Below are 15,763 nucleotides of genomic sequence, written 5' to 3' on the forward strand. Positions count from 1 at the left end.
TTTGTGACCAGTTTCAGGAGGGGTGATGGTACGGTATGTAGACACCACTCACCCTTCACCGAGAAGTAATTTAATCTGAGTGTTTGGTCTCTTATTGAACCCGTGACTCAATATCTGCTGTATACAGGTAATACTGTTAATGGAACCCATTGTCAATGCTTCCTGGGTGGCACATCTGGGGCAGCACTATTGAAAGTTAATGGGATTCAAAAGGGAGAAATGGACCTTGGCCACAGATTGCCAGCTTTTTTTTTTGTTGTATGACCCTGTACAGCGGTCAGTAAATTAATTTAACTACAACTTATAAAAGCCATGAGAACTGTTTACCTTTTCAATTCTTGCAGTGGGGTTGGAGAAATCCTTACTTCTCAATCAAAATTTTTACGTTATTATTATGAATTCACGGTGCTTTCCAGCTAGAGAATATTATTCTGTTGTGACTGTTGTGTTTGCCCTGTGGTTTCTTATACACATTTTCATGTGCTGTGGTTTCCTATGCATTATATTTATTGACGAGTTATTTACACATTGTTGTAAATGGTATTTTACTGAGAGGACCGAGAATATCTATTTTAAATTGTGAATTAAAAACACACAGTTTGTCTGGAACGCTCATCTGCCTGTTCCCTCGTTGGTCTCGCCACATTTTTGAGGGAATAACATTGGAAACATGATCCCATTGGAAGCATGGGGAACTCCATAGTAAATGAGGCTATTAAACTGACAGGGAGGGAGAAGTCGGGTGATGTCATGTATATGGTGTCTTCAAATTGAGTAAGAGGTATACACCCACTGGCTATTAAACGTTATTTGATGTTATTCTTTTATAACTACACCACCAACTTTAGGGCACATAAGATTTATCCACGATATGGATGTTTAAAAAAGAAGAAGTAATTTCCCCCATCGCTATAGAGACAGAGAGATCAGGGATCCTATCCAGGGGTCAGCAACCTATGACACACGTGCCCACAGTGGCACACGAGGCCATTAACATGGGCACGCAGAGTAAGTTTTTTTTTTCTTTTTCTGATTTTTCCCTTTTTCTCCCAATTTAGTTTAAACTCCCGCCTTCGTACTGTGCATTCGCCAACTGCATCGCTCCGGCCGGCAGTCTCGAAGGAGACGCCTCGCCACTTCCGTGACAAGGCGAATCCAGGCCGAACCACTGCTTTTTCCGACACACGCAGAGACGCGTTCATGTGATGAACACAAGCTGACTCCAACCCCCCTCCCGGAGACAGCGTTGCCAATTATTGCTGCTTCATCGAATCTGGCCATAGTCGGATCTGATGAGACCGAGGTGCGAACCCCGGTCCCCAGTGGGCAACTGCATCGACACAAAGCCGATGCTTAGACCGCGACACCACCGCGGACGCTCACGCAGAGCAATTCAATAAAAATATTTTTTAATACAAATTTTTGATGAAAAACATTTTTAATATAAAATATTGCCAAATGGTGAACTAAACGAACGATTTCATTTAAAACAATGCGGAAATAATTAGTCTCAAAATACACCATTGTTTTGACAGCAAAAGAGCGCACACAATTGACGTGGTGTATCATGCCCCTCCCCCCCCTTTGATCTGCTCGCGAGCGCGGCGTTACAGCGGTAGTGACAACCTAGCATAGCTAGCTAGCTAGCTTTCTTATTTGCTTTTATATCAAGACCAACTGACGATGGCAGAAGCAATATCGTCTAAATTTCCCCTCTTTCAGACATCTTGGACAAACGAATTCGGATTTATTTCAGGAAAGGCCCGAGCTGTGTGCACTCCGCTGCGAAAATGTTGTGTCGAACTTCAAGTGTAAGACGCCATTTTGAAACCAGGCAGGAGAAAAACTTTAACGGTAAGGCTGATAAAGCTGAATCAATCCAGAGAGCCAACGGCCCGGTACGGGAAGCAACGCGGCATGCTTACAACCCGATGTGCCGCCAAACACCAAGCTACAGAGGGCAGCTATAAAGTCGTACAGTGCATTGCTGACCATGGGAAGCTATTCTCCGATGGAGAGTATATGAAGGAGGCTTTCCTCAGCAGATCGCAGGTCATATTTGGTGGGTTTCCAAACACAGACACGATCGTCAACAGGACCAAAGAAATGCCCGTTTCTGCGAGAACTGTAGAGAGGCGCAATACAGACGTTGCTGAAAACGTAAGGCAGCAGCACACTTGCCTTGAACGATGCGTCGGTGTTCGCCGTAGTTCTTGGTGAGAGTGTGGATGGAAATGACGTTCTACGTCTAGCAGCGGTTACCAGATATTGTGACAAACAAGGGTCGCACTAAATCAGTAAGATTGAATTCATTTTATTTTGTGCCCTAGTCATTTTCATATGTAGCGAACTGCTGGCCCATGGAGACCGGCAGTGCCGACAGTAGTCCTGACTGGAGTTTGTTCTCTGGACTGAGGAATTTCTTTTTTTTGGACTGAGTGGACTGTGTTGTTAACTGTTTTTTTTTTTTTTTTTTTGGCTCTGTTCTTTCTGTTTTTGTATGTGCTTGGTGGTGTCGTTGTTGGGAAATTTTGGATGTGTGTTTTTTGTGTAGCACTGCTGTGGGCTGGGGGAAAGGAAATTTGGTTTCTTTGTGTATGCAAGTGCATGTAAGAAGTGACAATAAATTGTTCCTGATTCCTGATTTGCACAAATAATAAAATGCATGTGTGTGTGTGTGTGTGTGTGTGTGTGTGTGTGTGTGTGTGTGTGTGTGTGTGTGTGTGGAGCGCTGATCTTTTGGCATGCAAAATCTAGACGGGGAGACAAGTAGCGGCAGTAAATAAATAAATGGCTAAACGCTCATTATGAAAATGAACTGGCACTCAGATCTGTGATTTTTTTTTAAGTGGCACGAGACATCCAAAAGGTTGCCAAACCCTCTCAGTGTCTGGTCGCTATAGACAGTACAGTAATTGTTAGGTGTGATTAGTGTGGGCAGGCAGAAGAATGGAGGCGGGCTCTTTTTGGAGCATCATTCTACAGAAAGTAGGACTGAGGCCATGTCCGTGCTGATTCAGAGAGGTTGGAAAACACTGTTAAAAGTGGGTTTATAGTTTTCCATCCACACAAGGACATAGTGGTGTTTTTGTGTGTTATAGACTATTTACTACAAGGCACCTACTCTTTACATCTCTGACCTTTTTCCAAACCATACCGTAGTGTTTTGGATGTTTTGAATGCCTTTCTTTATTCCAGGCAGCCATTGGTTTCCATTCATCTCATCAGCATGGGATGAAAATCAACTTGCAGACACTTGAAACTTGCTTGTGATAGTAGGTAGTCCATCACAGTAAACATTGAGTCGGCTTTATTCTTTGTCAAAGTTATAAAATCGTGGGGCGTCCGGGTGGCATGGCGGTCTATTCCATTGCCTACTAACACGGGGATCCCTGGTTCAAATCCGCGTGTTACCTCCGGCTTGGTCGGGCGTCCCTACAGACACAATTGGCCGTGTCTGCGGGTGGGAAGCCGGATGTGGGTGGGTATGTATCCTGGTCACTGCACTAGCGCCTCCTCTAGTTGGTCAGGGCGCCTGTTCAGGAGGGAGGGGAAACCGGGGGGAATGGCGTGATCCTCCCATGCGCTACGTCCCCCTGGTGGAACTCCTCACTGTCGGGTGAAAAGAAGCAGCTGGCGAGTCCACATGTATCTGAGGAGGCATGTGGTGGTCTGCAGCCCTCCCTGGATCAGCAGAGGGGGTGGAGCAGCAACCAGGACGGCTTGGAAGAGTGGGGTAATTAGCCAAGTACAACTGGAGAGAAAAGGGGGAACACCCCCCCCCCCTCAAAAAAGGTACAATATCGTTGTGCGATAAATCTGTTGACAACCCCGGGAAACTTCCCAAATCAAACCATGCTTCTGACTCCGTCGTCACCCCTCAATGATAATGTGACTTCGACAAAAAATAAAGGTACGAAAACCTTTTAAAAAATCTAAAATACGGCTGTATGTGCTGGAAAATGATCAGCCGTAAATGTAAAACATTCGTGATTTGTAGTAAATGGGCTAAAACATACAAAAACACTTGTATTGTCCTATTCTCTTGGGCCTGTGCAGGGCACTTCAGCAAAAAGCTCCGTTTTCCCCGTCCGTCCATACTACAATGCAAGAGCAGCGTTTTCAAGTTTACCCTCAATAAAAGGGTGTTCTCAAAAAGATCAATTTTTGGTGGTAGAGAATGCTGGCGTCATGTGGACAGATGGCCAAAACGGAGAAGAAGAAGAAGGAAAAAAAGATGTGTTTTCACATTTACCCGTAATAGTGTGGACATGAAGGCTGAGGGACGCGAGGGTTAGTGAGGCATGAGGGCTGTTGTGTGATGGGCTTTGTAGTGCGGTTGCGGTTTGCAGGCCAGACACATGACATAATCTCCCCTCTGAAGCACTTTTCACATCAAACTGCTGAAAATCTTCTTTTTTTTCCCCAAATTTATTTTTTGATTCTTTCTCTCCTTGTGTAAAAATCGATACCTGCATTCTTCTCGTGGCATTACTGACAACAGTTTTAAGATACAGTTGTCAGTAATACCGCTCATCCCCAGCACATCAACACTCGTTATGGTGAGCTGTTGTCAAGAGCGGTGTTGTTGCCCTTGGTTAAGTTTGGTTGTTGCGGTGGCTGCGTCCTGAGGTTGGAGACAAGATTAGGATCTGGATTGTGCTCCAGGGAGAAGCACAGTAGTCCCCTCACTACTTCTCCACACGCACAACACACACACACACACACACACACACACACACACACACACACACACACACACACACACACACACTGACAACTTCTCACTGGGGGAAAGATAAGCGGCTTTATTTTTTTCTCTATCTCTTGCCAATGGTAACAGATATTATTCACTTCTGTGATGAACTGCCTGGTTTGTCGGCCTAGTTTAGACACAATTGTGTTGTGCTGGCCATGGATTTAAAAAAAAAAAAATTTCCAGGCCTTTCCATAACAGGGCCACAAAACAGCACTGATATCCCATTACTGATGCGTATTGATCATATCACATAATTGGCTGCAGAAGAGGAAGGGCACGAAGGTAGGGTTGCAACATTAGACGCAATCCCGTAAAAGGCCAGCGCTTATTGATCCGCTCCACGGCTCGTCCTCTTGTTAATCATGCAAACAAAATGGAGCAGCATGCTGTGGGGAGTGGAGGGCGCGAGGGATCACTTCCTTCTGCCCCACCTTGTGCTCGCTGGGTGCTGCTTTGTGATCGGCAGATTAAACCGCTACCAAATATAGAGCCGCTGTTTCGTCCCTATCTCACCCGAACACATCCTCAATTAATATGTACGCACGTGTTTTATAATATTTTGGCAGTGGCATATGGTGCTTTATATTTCATGTGACGTGGCTTGTTGATGTCATTTTGTTCTCTGGTTGAATCCAGTGTACGAAGCACACAGTGAGTAGTCATATACAGTCAATGTGGGAATCACTGTACCTCTTTATTACTTTGGCCTATATGACATTGTTGTCACACTTGACAATGGTCTTTTATTTCATTTATTTTTTATTTTGTCGGCTTTCCCCCCCATTTTCTCCCCAGTTGTACCCGGCCAATTACTCCACTCTTATCTGAGCCGTCCCGATTGCTATTCCACCCCCTCTGCTGATCCGAGGAGGGCTGCAGACTGCCACATGCCTCCTCCGATACATGTGGAGTCACCAGCTGCTTCTTTTTCACCTGACAGTGAGGAGTTTCGCTAGGGGGACGTAGCGCAAGGGAGGATCACGCTATTTCCCCCAGCCTCGAATAGGCGGCCTGACCGCCCAGAGGAGGCGCTAGTGCAGCGACCAGGACACATACCCACACCCGGCTTCCCAGCCACAGACATGGCCAATTGTGTCTGTAGGGGCGCCCTACCAAGCCGGAGGTAACGTGGGGATTTGAACCGCCGATCTCTGTTTTGGTAGGCAATGGAATAGACCGCTACATTACCCAGTCGCCCGACAATGGTCTTTTATTAGGGGTTTTGAGAATTTCCCAGGCAGATTTGCCAGAGAAGGAAATTAGAAGAGGCTGGTAAAAGCTAAGAGTTATTATTTTTGTTATTGCTATCGTAATTACATATTACACAAGTAACAAAATAAATTTTACGAAGATTATGTTAATGCAGCTAGTATAGTGTTGCTTTGAAGACTAATGTTCAAATATTAAGTCCCATTTTACTGACCTTGCTGTCTGCAGATAACAGCAGTCTGTTCTGCCAGTTTCTAATGACTTGTAAAATAATAATTGATCATAGCATTGTGAGAGTGTTCCTTCTTTTACATGCACAAAGCGGGCATGTGTTCTTCATTTTTCTGCAGTTGAATTTCACTTTTGAAAGGTACAATCCATTGTGATGATAGCCCATTTTTATTGGATGGCCATATCACTTAATTTCCTGGTTTGGCGGCAGCTGGTTCAACATTTATCAGTGTTCACAGACCTTTTAGACTCTTATATAATTCAGCTGGTGAAGAAAGGAGAGGGTTTTTAGGCAGTATTGACTATGGTCACGTTTTTCTGTTACACAAGACAGGTTGTCCTGTCTGTCTTTGATTGATAGTATATCTAAAACCAATTTCTCACAAGTGCCAGCGAGGGAGATGCACATGCAGTCTCATTTTCCATCTAAAAATGATGGCAGGGAAAAAGTTAAATCTTCGATCAGTTTGGTGTTGGCATAATGAAAGCAACAGAGTGTGAAGAGAGGAACGCCAAACAATTTAGAATTAATTCCTGGAGCTCCTGATGAAAACAAAACGTTCGATGAAAGAAAAAAAAACCCAGAAGGGGAAGCCAAAGAGCGTCTAATTGAGAGGAAGCTGTTAGTGGGATTCTCCTGTGAAACTGAGCGTGTCCTCCAGATTGACGTACATTGCTCATCTGGTTCTCCACAAGCACTTAACCTCCATTAGCAGACACAGATTTACCTTAACTAAGGTCTCGACAGCAACCAGACGTCACGGCGGCCTGTGTTAATAGCAAAGGCGTATAAACCCACACAGAGTGTATAGTTAATTTCATCTCATCTCATCTCATCTCATCTCATCTCATCTCATCTCATCAGCCGCTTCTCCGGGGTCGCGTCGCGGTGGCAGCAAGCTAGTTAGGGCACCCCAGATGTCCCTCTCCCCAGCAACGCTCTCCAGCTCCTCCTGGGAAATCCCAAGGCATTCCCAGTTAAGATTGGACATGTAGGCCCTTCAGCGACTTCTGGGTCTACCCCAGGGTCTCCTCCCAGTTGGACGTGCCCGCAAACCCTCCAAAGGAAGGAACCAAGGAGGCATCCTAATCAGATGCCCGAACCACCTAACTGGCTCCTTTCGACGCGAAGGAGCAGTGGCTCTACTCCGAGCTCTCTCTGGATGTCCGAGCTCCTCACCCTATCTCTAAAGGCTGAGCCCAGACACCCTACGGAGGAAACTCATTTCAGCTGCTTGTATCCGCGATCTCACCCTTTCAGTCGCTACCCAAAGCTCATGACCATAAGTGAGGGTTGGAACAAGATTGACTGGTAAATTGAGAGCTTTGTGTATATTTTGCGTATACTTAGTCATTCCTACCTAACTCTCAAGTGTTAGGCGCTCTACTGCATTGGAAACAAGCGGTTTAAATATTTGAACATTATGTCAATGTCCAACCAAAATTTGATTTTGATGGGTCGTGTAGTAAAGGTAAATTGATCCCACACTCGTATTATTCTGATATTTGGTAGCCAGTTTCATGCATGACAGAAATATGCACGAGACTAGGGAACATGAAGAACTGCAGAAGGGATCTGGTTGCACATCTCCAAGTGCACTGTCAGAGTTGTTGCATCACGGTTGAGAAAATGAAAAGGAATGTTCCTGTCTGTCGTTACATGTTGTTGTAGGCCGCCCTGGTTTTGTGCGTGTGCATGCGCGAGAATAATGCTGGACTTCCCTGTTCCAGTAAATCCCAATTAGATAAGGAAAAACAGCAGACAATTACACATTAATCAAAACTGTCTATCCTGCATTTTCTGTTTTTTCCCCTCTTTCTTTCACGAAGATATTCACGGCTTCCCACTTCCTGCTTAGCCTAAGCACTTAGCGGGTTAGGCAGAGTTGTGTAATTCCCTCCCCTCTGTTTCCCCCGCGCTTAGCGAGACAACAAGAAACATCTGGACGGAGAACAGAGAGTTCAGAACGCACCCATCCCCACCTTGGATGAGTTCAACCATGCCTGGCTCAAATATGCATTATGAGTCTGGACTCCCCTCTGTTAGTCTGCCAAACCCTTTGTGTTGCATTCATAGTGTGACTTTGTTGGTTTCAAGAAAACAAAAATGCATGGGTGGACTTGGAGTATGCTGTTGTTTAGTGGTTTCTGTGTTGTACGAAGTGCTGATTTGCTTTTGTTTGAGTATGGCTTTTTTTTTTTCAGTATCCAGATTTGCATGATGTACTGAAGGGAGTCCGGGTGTAGATTAGTATTTCAGTCAGCATTGTAAAAAGGTTATAACATTGACCACAACAAGTCCAGAGGGGTGTCTGTGTTGAGTTGTTCCAGACCTGTCTTGTCTCTGGTAGTTTTGTAAATGCAGACCTTATCGGATGTACTCTGCCAATCTTTTTTTTTTTTTTTGTTGGCTACGAGTTTTGCTTCAAATCGGCAGCATCACAGAAAGTGAACTGTCATTCTCACTGACAGCTGCAAAAAACACACACCCCTCTTTATCTCACAATTTCACTTACCTCTCATACTGTTTTTATTGAGATCTAAGCTTTCAGAGAAAATGAGTCCAACACGTACATATGTAGCATAATATCGCTCCACATCATTGGTCACACATGAGAATGCAATCAGTGCAGGTGTTCAGGCCAAAATTAGAACTGAAAAAGCGGCTTACTTCTGCTTTTTCAAGGCTTTTATATTTGTGTCATTTTCACAACATAAATGTATTAAGACACATCTTTTTTTTCCATTATTAATTTTTTTCCCTTTACGTTTTGGTACATTTTGTTAGTTTTCTGTCTGCCCATTCTCCTTTGGCCATTAAATATCTTGAGACTTCTTGAGCGGTCAGATTCTGGCTATAAATCATTAAACATTTTGCTTTGTTTTTCTAATGGGGGGTCAAGGGGTTTCAATCTGATTTGAGCTAGACTCACTTTGTTACTTTTTTCTCTATTCAGAAAGAGAAGCCAACCCAGCTCATGGATGGAATGGTTTTGATTATAAACTGCAGTTAATTTAATCATTCAGCTTGGTACTGATTTTCTGAACATTTGGGTAAAGTCTCAAACCACACCTGCAAAGCTGTATGACTAGGCAAGACTGGAGTACTTTGTGGAAATAGTTCCTAAACAATGACCTGGAACCCCAAATTGCTTGTTCTGGGGGTGTCCATATGACGAGGGAACAAATGCGTGTTAACGAATCTGGGCCCAAAGGGATCGAGCAGAATTTGCTCAGTTTGTTAACCTGAATAAGGATTGGATGAAAAGGGTGTCCGGGTAGCGTAGCGGTCTATCCCGTTGCCTACCAACATGGGTATCGCCGATTCGAATCCCGGTGTTACCTCCGACTTGGTTGGGTGTCCCTACAGATACAATTGGCCTTGTCTGCGGGTGGGAAGCCGGATGTGGGTATGTGTCCTGGTCGCTGCAGTAGCGCCTCCTCTGGTCTGTCGGTGCACCCGTGATCCTCCCACGGGCTACGTCTCCCTGGCGAAACTCCTCACTGTCAGGTGAAAAGAAGCGGCTGGAGATGCCACATGTATGGGAGGAGGCATGTGGTAGTCTGCAGCCCTCCCCGGATCGGCATAGGTGGTGGAGCAGTGACCGGGACGGCTCGGAAGAGTGGGGTAATTGGCCAAGTACAATTGCAGAGAAAAAGGGAACCCCCCCCCCCCACCCAAAAAAGGGGTGTGTGTGAAAAAAATTGCTTTAGGGTACTCAGTCTTTGCCGTTGTTCTCAGGCAACAAAGACGATTTAGTCCCGTGCATTTAAATCTGCCTTTGGACATTAGCCCTTGGTCTTGTTCTCACCCACATAGCCATTTACTCACTGACAAAACCAGGCTGGATCCAATGTTTGCTCACAAGAGAGCTTTTTTCTTTTCAGGATGATTTATTTCCCCTACTTAAGTTTCTGCTTTCCCCTGTATTCCAGTAATCTCCTCCCTCAACTCCTCCTATAATGTCAGTTTTCCCCTGATAGTCATGTTGTCAAAATTTCACATTGCTTTGTGAGATTTCAGTCCCTGCTGTGCGATGTATCAAGACAGATGACTGTTAGGACAGTATTGGACGACATGCAGCAGAGCGCCGTGTGCGTGTGTTTGTCCTCGACGTAGTCTCTGCCCTTGGCAGGGCTCCTGCCTGGACTCTCATTTTTCTCAGCCTCACTTTTTCTTCTATATTACTTGACCTTGAGGGAGGAGTGTAGAGAGAGTCGGGGATAGCGTTTGCCCTGACCGCCACCTCCAGACACTGTCCTGAGATGATGAACTGCAATGCTCGGCCACATTCATCTTTCCACCACGCACCTCCTCTCCTCTCCTTTTTTCTCCCTTTGTCTTTCTAAGACCGCTGATATGAGGAGGAAATGGAAACGCTTCTGTGAGATAGTAAAGGAGTGTGTGGCCGTGATATGATGTGAAATATTATTAGTACTAAAACTCTTAATAATTAGTTTAGTGTGTTGACTGCTGCAGCAATTTGATTCAGAAAGTGGCAAATGCTAAGATCATGTTTGATGAGAAAACTTGTTTTTTTAAAAAAAAGTTTACTAGGGAGGGGGTAATGTACACTAATCAACATTCGAACAGATGTAAATGTACCCGAGTTAGCTACGAGGCTAGTTTCCATTGGTAGTCCCGTTTAATATGTGTTCATGTTTGTACTTTGTTTAGTGCTATTAATCTACTTCAAAAACAGTCAGACCCTCATCCGGGTAGCGTAGAAGTCTCTTCCGTTGCCTACCAACCCAGGGATCGCCAGTTCGAATCCCCGTGTTACCTCCGGCGTGGTCAGGCGTCCCTACAGACACAATCAGTTGTGTCTGTGGGTCGGAAGCTGCATGTGGGTATGTGTCCTGGTCGTTGCACTAGCGCCTCCTCTGGTCGGTCAGGGCGCCTGTTCAGGGGTAGTAGCAGGAACTGGGGGGAATAGCGTGATCCTCCCACATGCTACACCCCGCTGGTGAAACTCCTCATTGTCAGGTGAAAAGAAGCGGCTGGTGACTCCACATTTATCGGAGGAGGCATGTGGTAGTATGCAGCCCTCCCCAGATCAACAGAGGGGGTCGAGCAGCGACCGGGATGCCTCAGAAGAGTGGGATAATTGGCCGGGTACAATTGGGTAGAAAAAGGGGGTGGGGGCAAAAACAGTCAGACCCAGTGTTAATAATTAGTGAGAAAATTAAAAAGAAATGATACGACAGTGATTATGTCTACCTTTAGAATGATCTTCGTTAATTGTCATTGTCTCTCTGACACACTATTGAAGAGTTGATGCTAATATTAATATCACTTCTGATCAACAATAGGGACCAGATATATTTCGTCTCGTGGATATTCAAGTGTTTAAATGTCTAGCACAAATAATGCTACTATTTTGAGCGTGTTAATGCCATGTCGAGGTTAAATAAGCTTAGCCCGAGTCCAGACAATTGCACGGAGGGGCACTGGTGACTCGCAGCACTTGACTGGCGGCATTGATATATTTTCCCTGCAGGAATTGCATTTGGGTAATCATGGAAATAACCTTTTAAAAATCCTCCGCATCATTTAACACTGGGTTGGTTAAGAGTCACTCTCCAGATTCAAGCTTAGGTTACATCAAATGAACCCCTACTTAAAAATGATGTGTAACTAATTTTATTTATTTATTTTTTAAGATTATATTAAAATAGTCATTGGCATGCTTATACATACCATGATCTCCATTAGTATGAAAAGGTTTATGGTTCAACATTTCTAGAAAATTGGTCCTGGATATGGAACAGGAACTTTAGCCGTTGTCATAACATTTTACGAAAATTGTGTTGATGGGAAGGTTCCCAATATCAATATCACAATATGGAAATATCAGTTTCAAAGTATTCAGTCAAAAATATGGTGATTTTTGATGATTGTTTTTTTTAAAAAAATATCCCCCAGCCCTATAATCTAGTCCACCTTCCATGTTTTCAAGCACACTCAGAGGGGGTATTACACAGAGGTGATCACAGGAAAGGACGGGGAGTGATGCAGCTAAAATGTAGGGGTTCACTAGGTGTGTGTTTAAGAGGGCTTTCTAGGGAAGGGCTCGCATCGACTTGGTGGTGTGAAGGGGATTTTAACGCTCACATGAGTTGAAACCCAGGAATATGTCAGGATTTTGGTTTGTAGCCTTTTTTTTCTTCACATGATTGTTTAGTGTTAATCAGGTTAGGTTGATTATGATCATGTGCAATTATTCTTAAGAACATCCTCAGCATTCAGTGCTTTGCACGAGGGAAAAGACAAGTCAATTTTATTTGTATAGCCCAATATCACAAATTACATTTTACAAATGACAAATTTTCATGTAAATTTTGTACATTATACACATGCATCTGTCTGCACAAGTTTGCTTGTGTACGTGTGTGTGTGTGTGTGTGTGTGTGTGTGTGTGTGTGTGTGTGTGTGTGTGTCTTCTTGGATGTGACCATAGTCCTGGGGGAGATTTTTTTTTTTGCGGTTGAAAGTAGGAGTTGTGTGGCTGTCACCTCACATTTCTTTGACGACGGTAGGAGATAACAGTGGTGGGGGAGGTGAAGGGCAGTTCCTTGACAAAGAACTCCATGAAACCTGACAGCCAGATGTTAGAAGCCTCAGGCCTCTTGCACCCCTGTTGACACCTCTGTCTCAAGTGTGTCCTTCTCTATTAATTAAGAAAAGCCTTGTTCACATTATTTGCGCTGTCCAGTGATGAAAAGAGCTGTTTTTCTTCATCATTATTCTTCTTCTTCTTCTTCTTCTTCTTCTTCTTCTTCTTCTTCTTCTTCTTCTTCTTCTTCTTCTTCTTCTCATCATTATTATCATTATTAATAATAATTGTTATTATTAGTGTTATCATTAATAATAATTGTTATTATTAGTGTTACTGTTAATATTATTATTATCATTATTATATTTCTTGTCTTAGTAAGTACCTCTGTGGAAGCATAGGAATGTAAGATTACTCTTACATGAAGATTACAGTTGTTTGAAATAGACTGAGAAAAGTTATCACAATCTCAAATTTGATAATCTTCACAGTTGAGAAGACAAACATCTTTAGACATTCAAAATAAAGAAAATAAAGACCACTTTTTTTTTGCCCTCTGGTCTAAAATGCTAACTTTCTGATTTGCACTTCTGGCCAGTCGCGGGCAGAACAAAAGCAAACTTTCACAGCCCACTGAAAGATTGCAAAATGCCGTTTTCATGTTGAAAATGGAGCAAAGGTTTTCATTCCCCATTAGCGTTTGAAAAGTTCACCGTCCACATTAAAACACTAAAACAATTAAAAAACCACTCAAGGACCTTACCCGTGTTTTTGCATGTTATAGCCCATTTACTCAATATTTAAAGACAGAAAAAACATATCCTCCACACCTCTCTTGCAGCTAAGACCATTATGTATTAGAGCTAATGTTTTGGTCCAAAACAGACTTCCATGAGAGCTTGAATTCTAAACTCTGATGAAGGTCATCTTTAGCTGTTGAGTTTTTGTCCTATACACCTGTGTAAAAAAATGGATGCGCAAGTTTTCCTCCTTCATCGACAAGCCTGTTTGCTCCAAATCATGTGTACTTTTCATTATGCCTGACAATTTTCTCAAAGCATACTGTACAGTTAAAGACTTCTTCAATGGTAGTCCATCACAGTGGGATTCAGTTTTGGTCAAAGTTACCTCATCATTGCAAGACAATGTGGTTAAATCAGTGATGTAACTTTAACAAAAAAATAAGGTGACTAAATGTTCATTGAGCTGCATGATCTGTCAAGCAAGTTTCAAATCTCTGCAAGTATATGTGACTTTTTTTTTTAACCCCTTTTTCTCCTCAATTGTACTCAGCCAATTACTCCATTTTCCAAGCCGTCCCGGTCGCTGCTCCACCCCCTCTGCCGATCCGGGGAGGGCTGCAGACTACCACATGCCTCCTCCCATACATGTGGAGTCACCAGCCACGTCTTTTCACTTGACCGTGAGAAGTTTAACCAGGGGGACGTAGCATGTTGGAGGATCACACTATTCCCCCCAGTTCCCCCTCCAGCCCTGAACAGGTGCTCCGAGCGCCCAGAGGCGGCGCTAGTGCAGTGACCAGGACTCATACCCACATCCAGCTTTTCAACCACAATTGTGTCTGCAGGGACACCCAACCAAGCCGGACGTAACACGGGGATTCGAACCGGTGATCCCCGCATTGGTAGGCAACGGAGTAGACCTCTGGTCTACCCGGACGCCCTCTGCGAGTATATTTTAACGCTGTAGACTACTGAAACGAAAGGCCCACAGAATTGCTGAAATGAATGGAAACCAATATCAGTCCTCAAGGTATGAAAAACACATTCAAAGAATTTAGCACTGTGGTATGCTTTGAAAAATGGCTGGCAGTACTTGAACGTTTATGTGATTTGTTGTAAATGGGCTAAAACATGCTAAAACACTGGCACAGGGGGGCAAACCTTCAGTGATTCATGTCACCGTTGACACGGCACAAGCTCTGGCTCAGACTGATAAGTTTTTCTCTGACATTGCCAACAGTGTGACACTTCCTCTCAGCCTCATCTTTATCGGTGACGGTCACGTGAAGGTCAGGAGTCTCAAGACAACAGAGGTGGCTATCTGGCCTACTTTTCACCCGGTGCGGATGCAGAAGCGAAGAATGCAATGTGAATGTGTGGGAAAGCGAACTGTGCAAAGCCTCTGTAACCTTGAGAAGCTTTTTCCTGATTAAAACAAAGTCCAGAGGGCTCTGGGAGCAAACAAGCTCCTAAAGCACAGAACCAGGATCAGATCGGGGGGGGGGGGGGGGGGGGGAAGACGTGAACATTTGAATTTTCTCATCTGCTTAATGACAGGTTCCATCGCCTCAGGAAAAATTGGAGTGCAGTAATGAGAAAAACAATAGCCGAGCTTCATGACTGGAAAACAGGATTTTCTACTATTTGTTTTAGCGGGGACGCGGAGTTTTAACGACGTGCTTGATTAATTAGCTATTTTCTTTTAACACCGCTTTAACAATGCCTTGAAATAGCTCTCGCGCAGGGTGATACGGTTGAAAACTTAAGCCATTAAACATGTGCGTTTGAAATCACATTGTAATCATTTAAGGACAACTATTGTGGTAGAACTGTGTAAGAGTGTGACTGGGTGATGAAAAGAAGTAATCCCCTACACGGATTTGCTGTTAAACCACTTTCTGCTTTCTTTGTGCGTTACCGTCGCTCAGATCTGAGACAGTCATGCTACGTTGTTGTGTGACCACTGAGTTAATGGGCGTTCTGCAGTGGTTATTGTGTAACGTTACCACAAGGTCGACACACCCCGCACCAAGAGGGGCCAGGAAGCAGCTTCACGGATGGCTGCAGACACCTAGGCTTGAACCTTAGTCTATTCGTTACAAAACGTGGCAAGTGCCAAAGATGATGACTGGGATGAGTGACAGTGTGATTAATGTCCAGGTGGTAATTTTCCAAGTATTAATCTATTAATTATCTAGTTTTAATCTATTCATTTATTTAGTTATTGATTTAACACAGGTAATTTAATGTGCTTCCGTTTTTTA

General features: G+C 43.9%; 1 protein-coding gene across 2 annotated transcripts in view; it reads left to right on the forward strand.

Annotated features, from left to right (window-relative positions):
- The window catches only part of vav2 (vav 2 guanine nucleotide exchange factor), a 288,662-nt gene that overhangs the window by 14,928 nt on the left and 257,971 nt on the right, over window positions 1-15,763 (forward strand). The window lies entirely within an intron of this gene.

The sequence above is a fragment of the Lampris incognitus genome, chromosome 12 (genome assembly GCF_029633865.1).
Source record: "Lampris incognitus isolate fLamInc1 chromosome 12, fLamInc1.hap2, whole genome shotgun sequence".
NCBI lineage: Eukaryota > Metazoa > Chordata > Actinopteri > Lampriformes > Lampridae > Lampris > Lampris incognitus.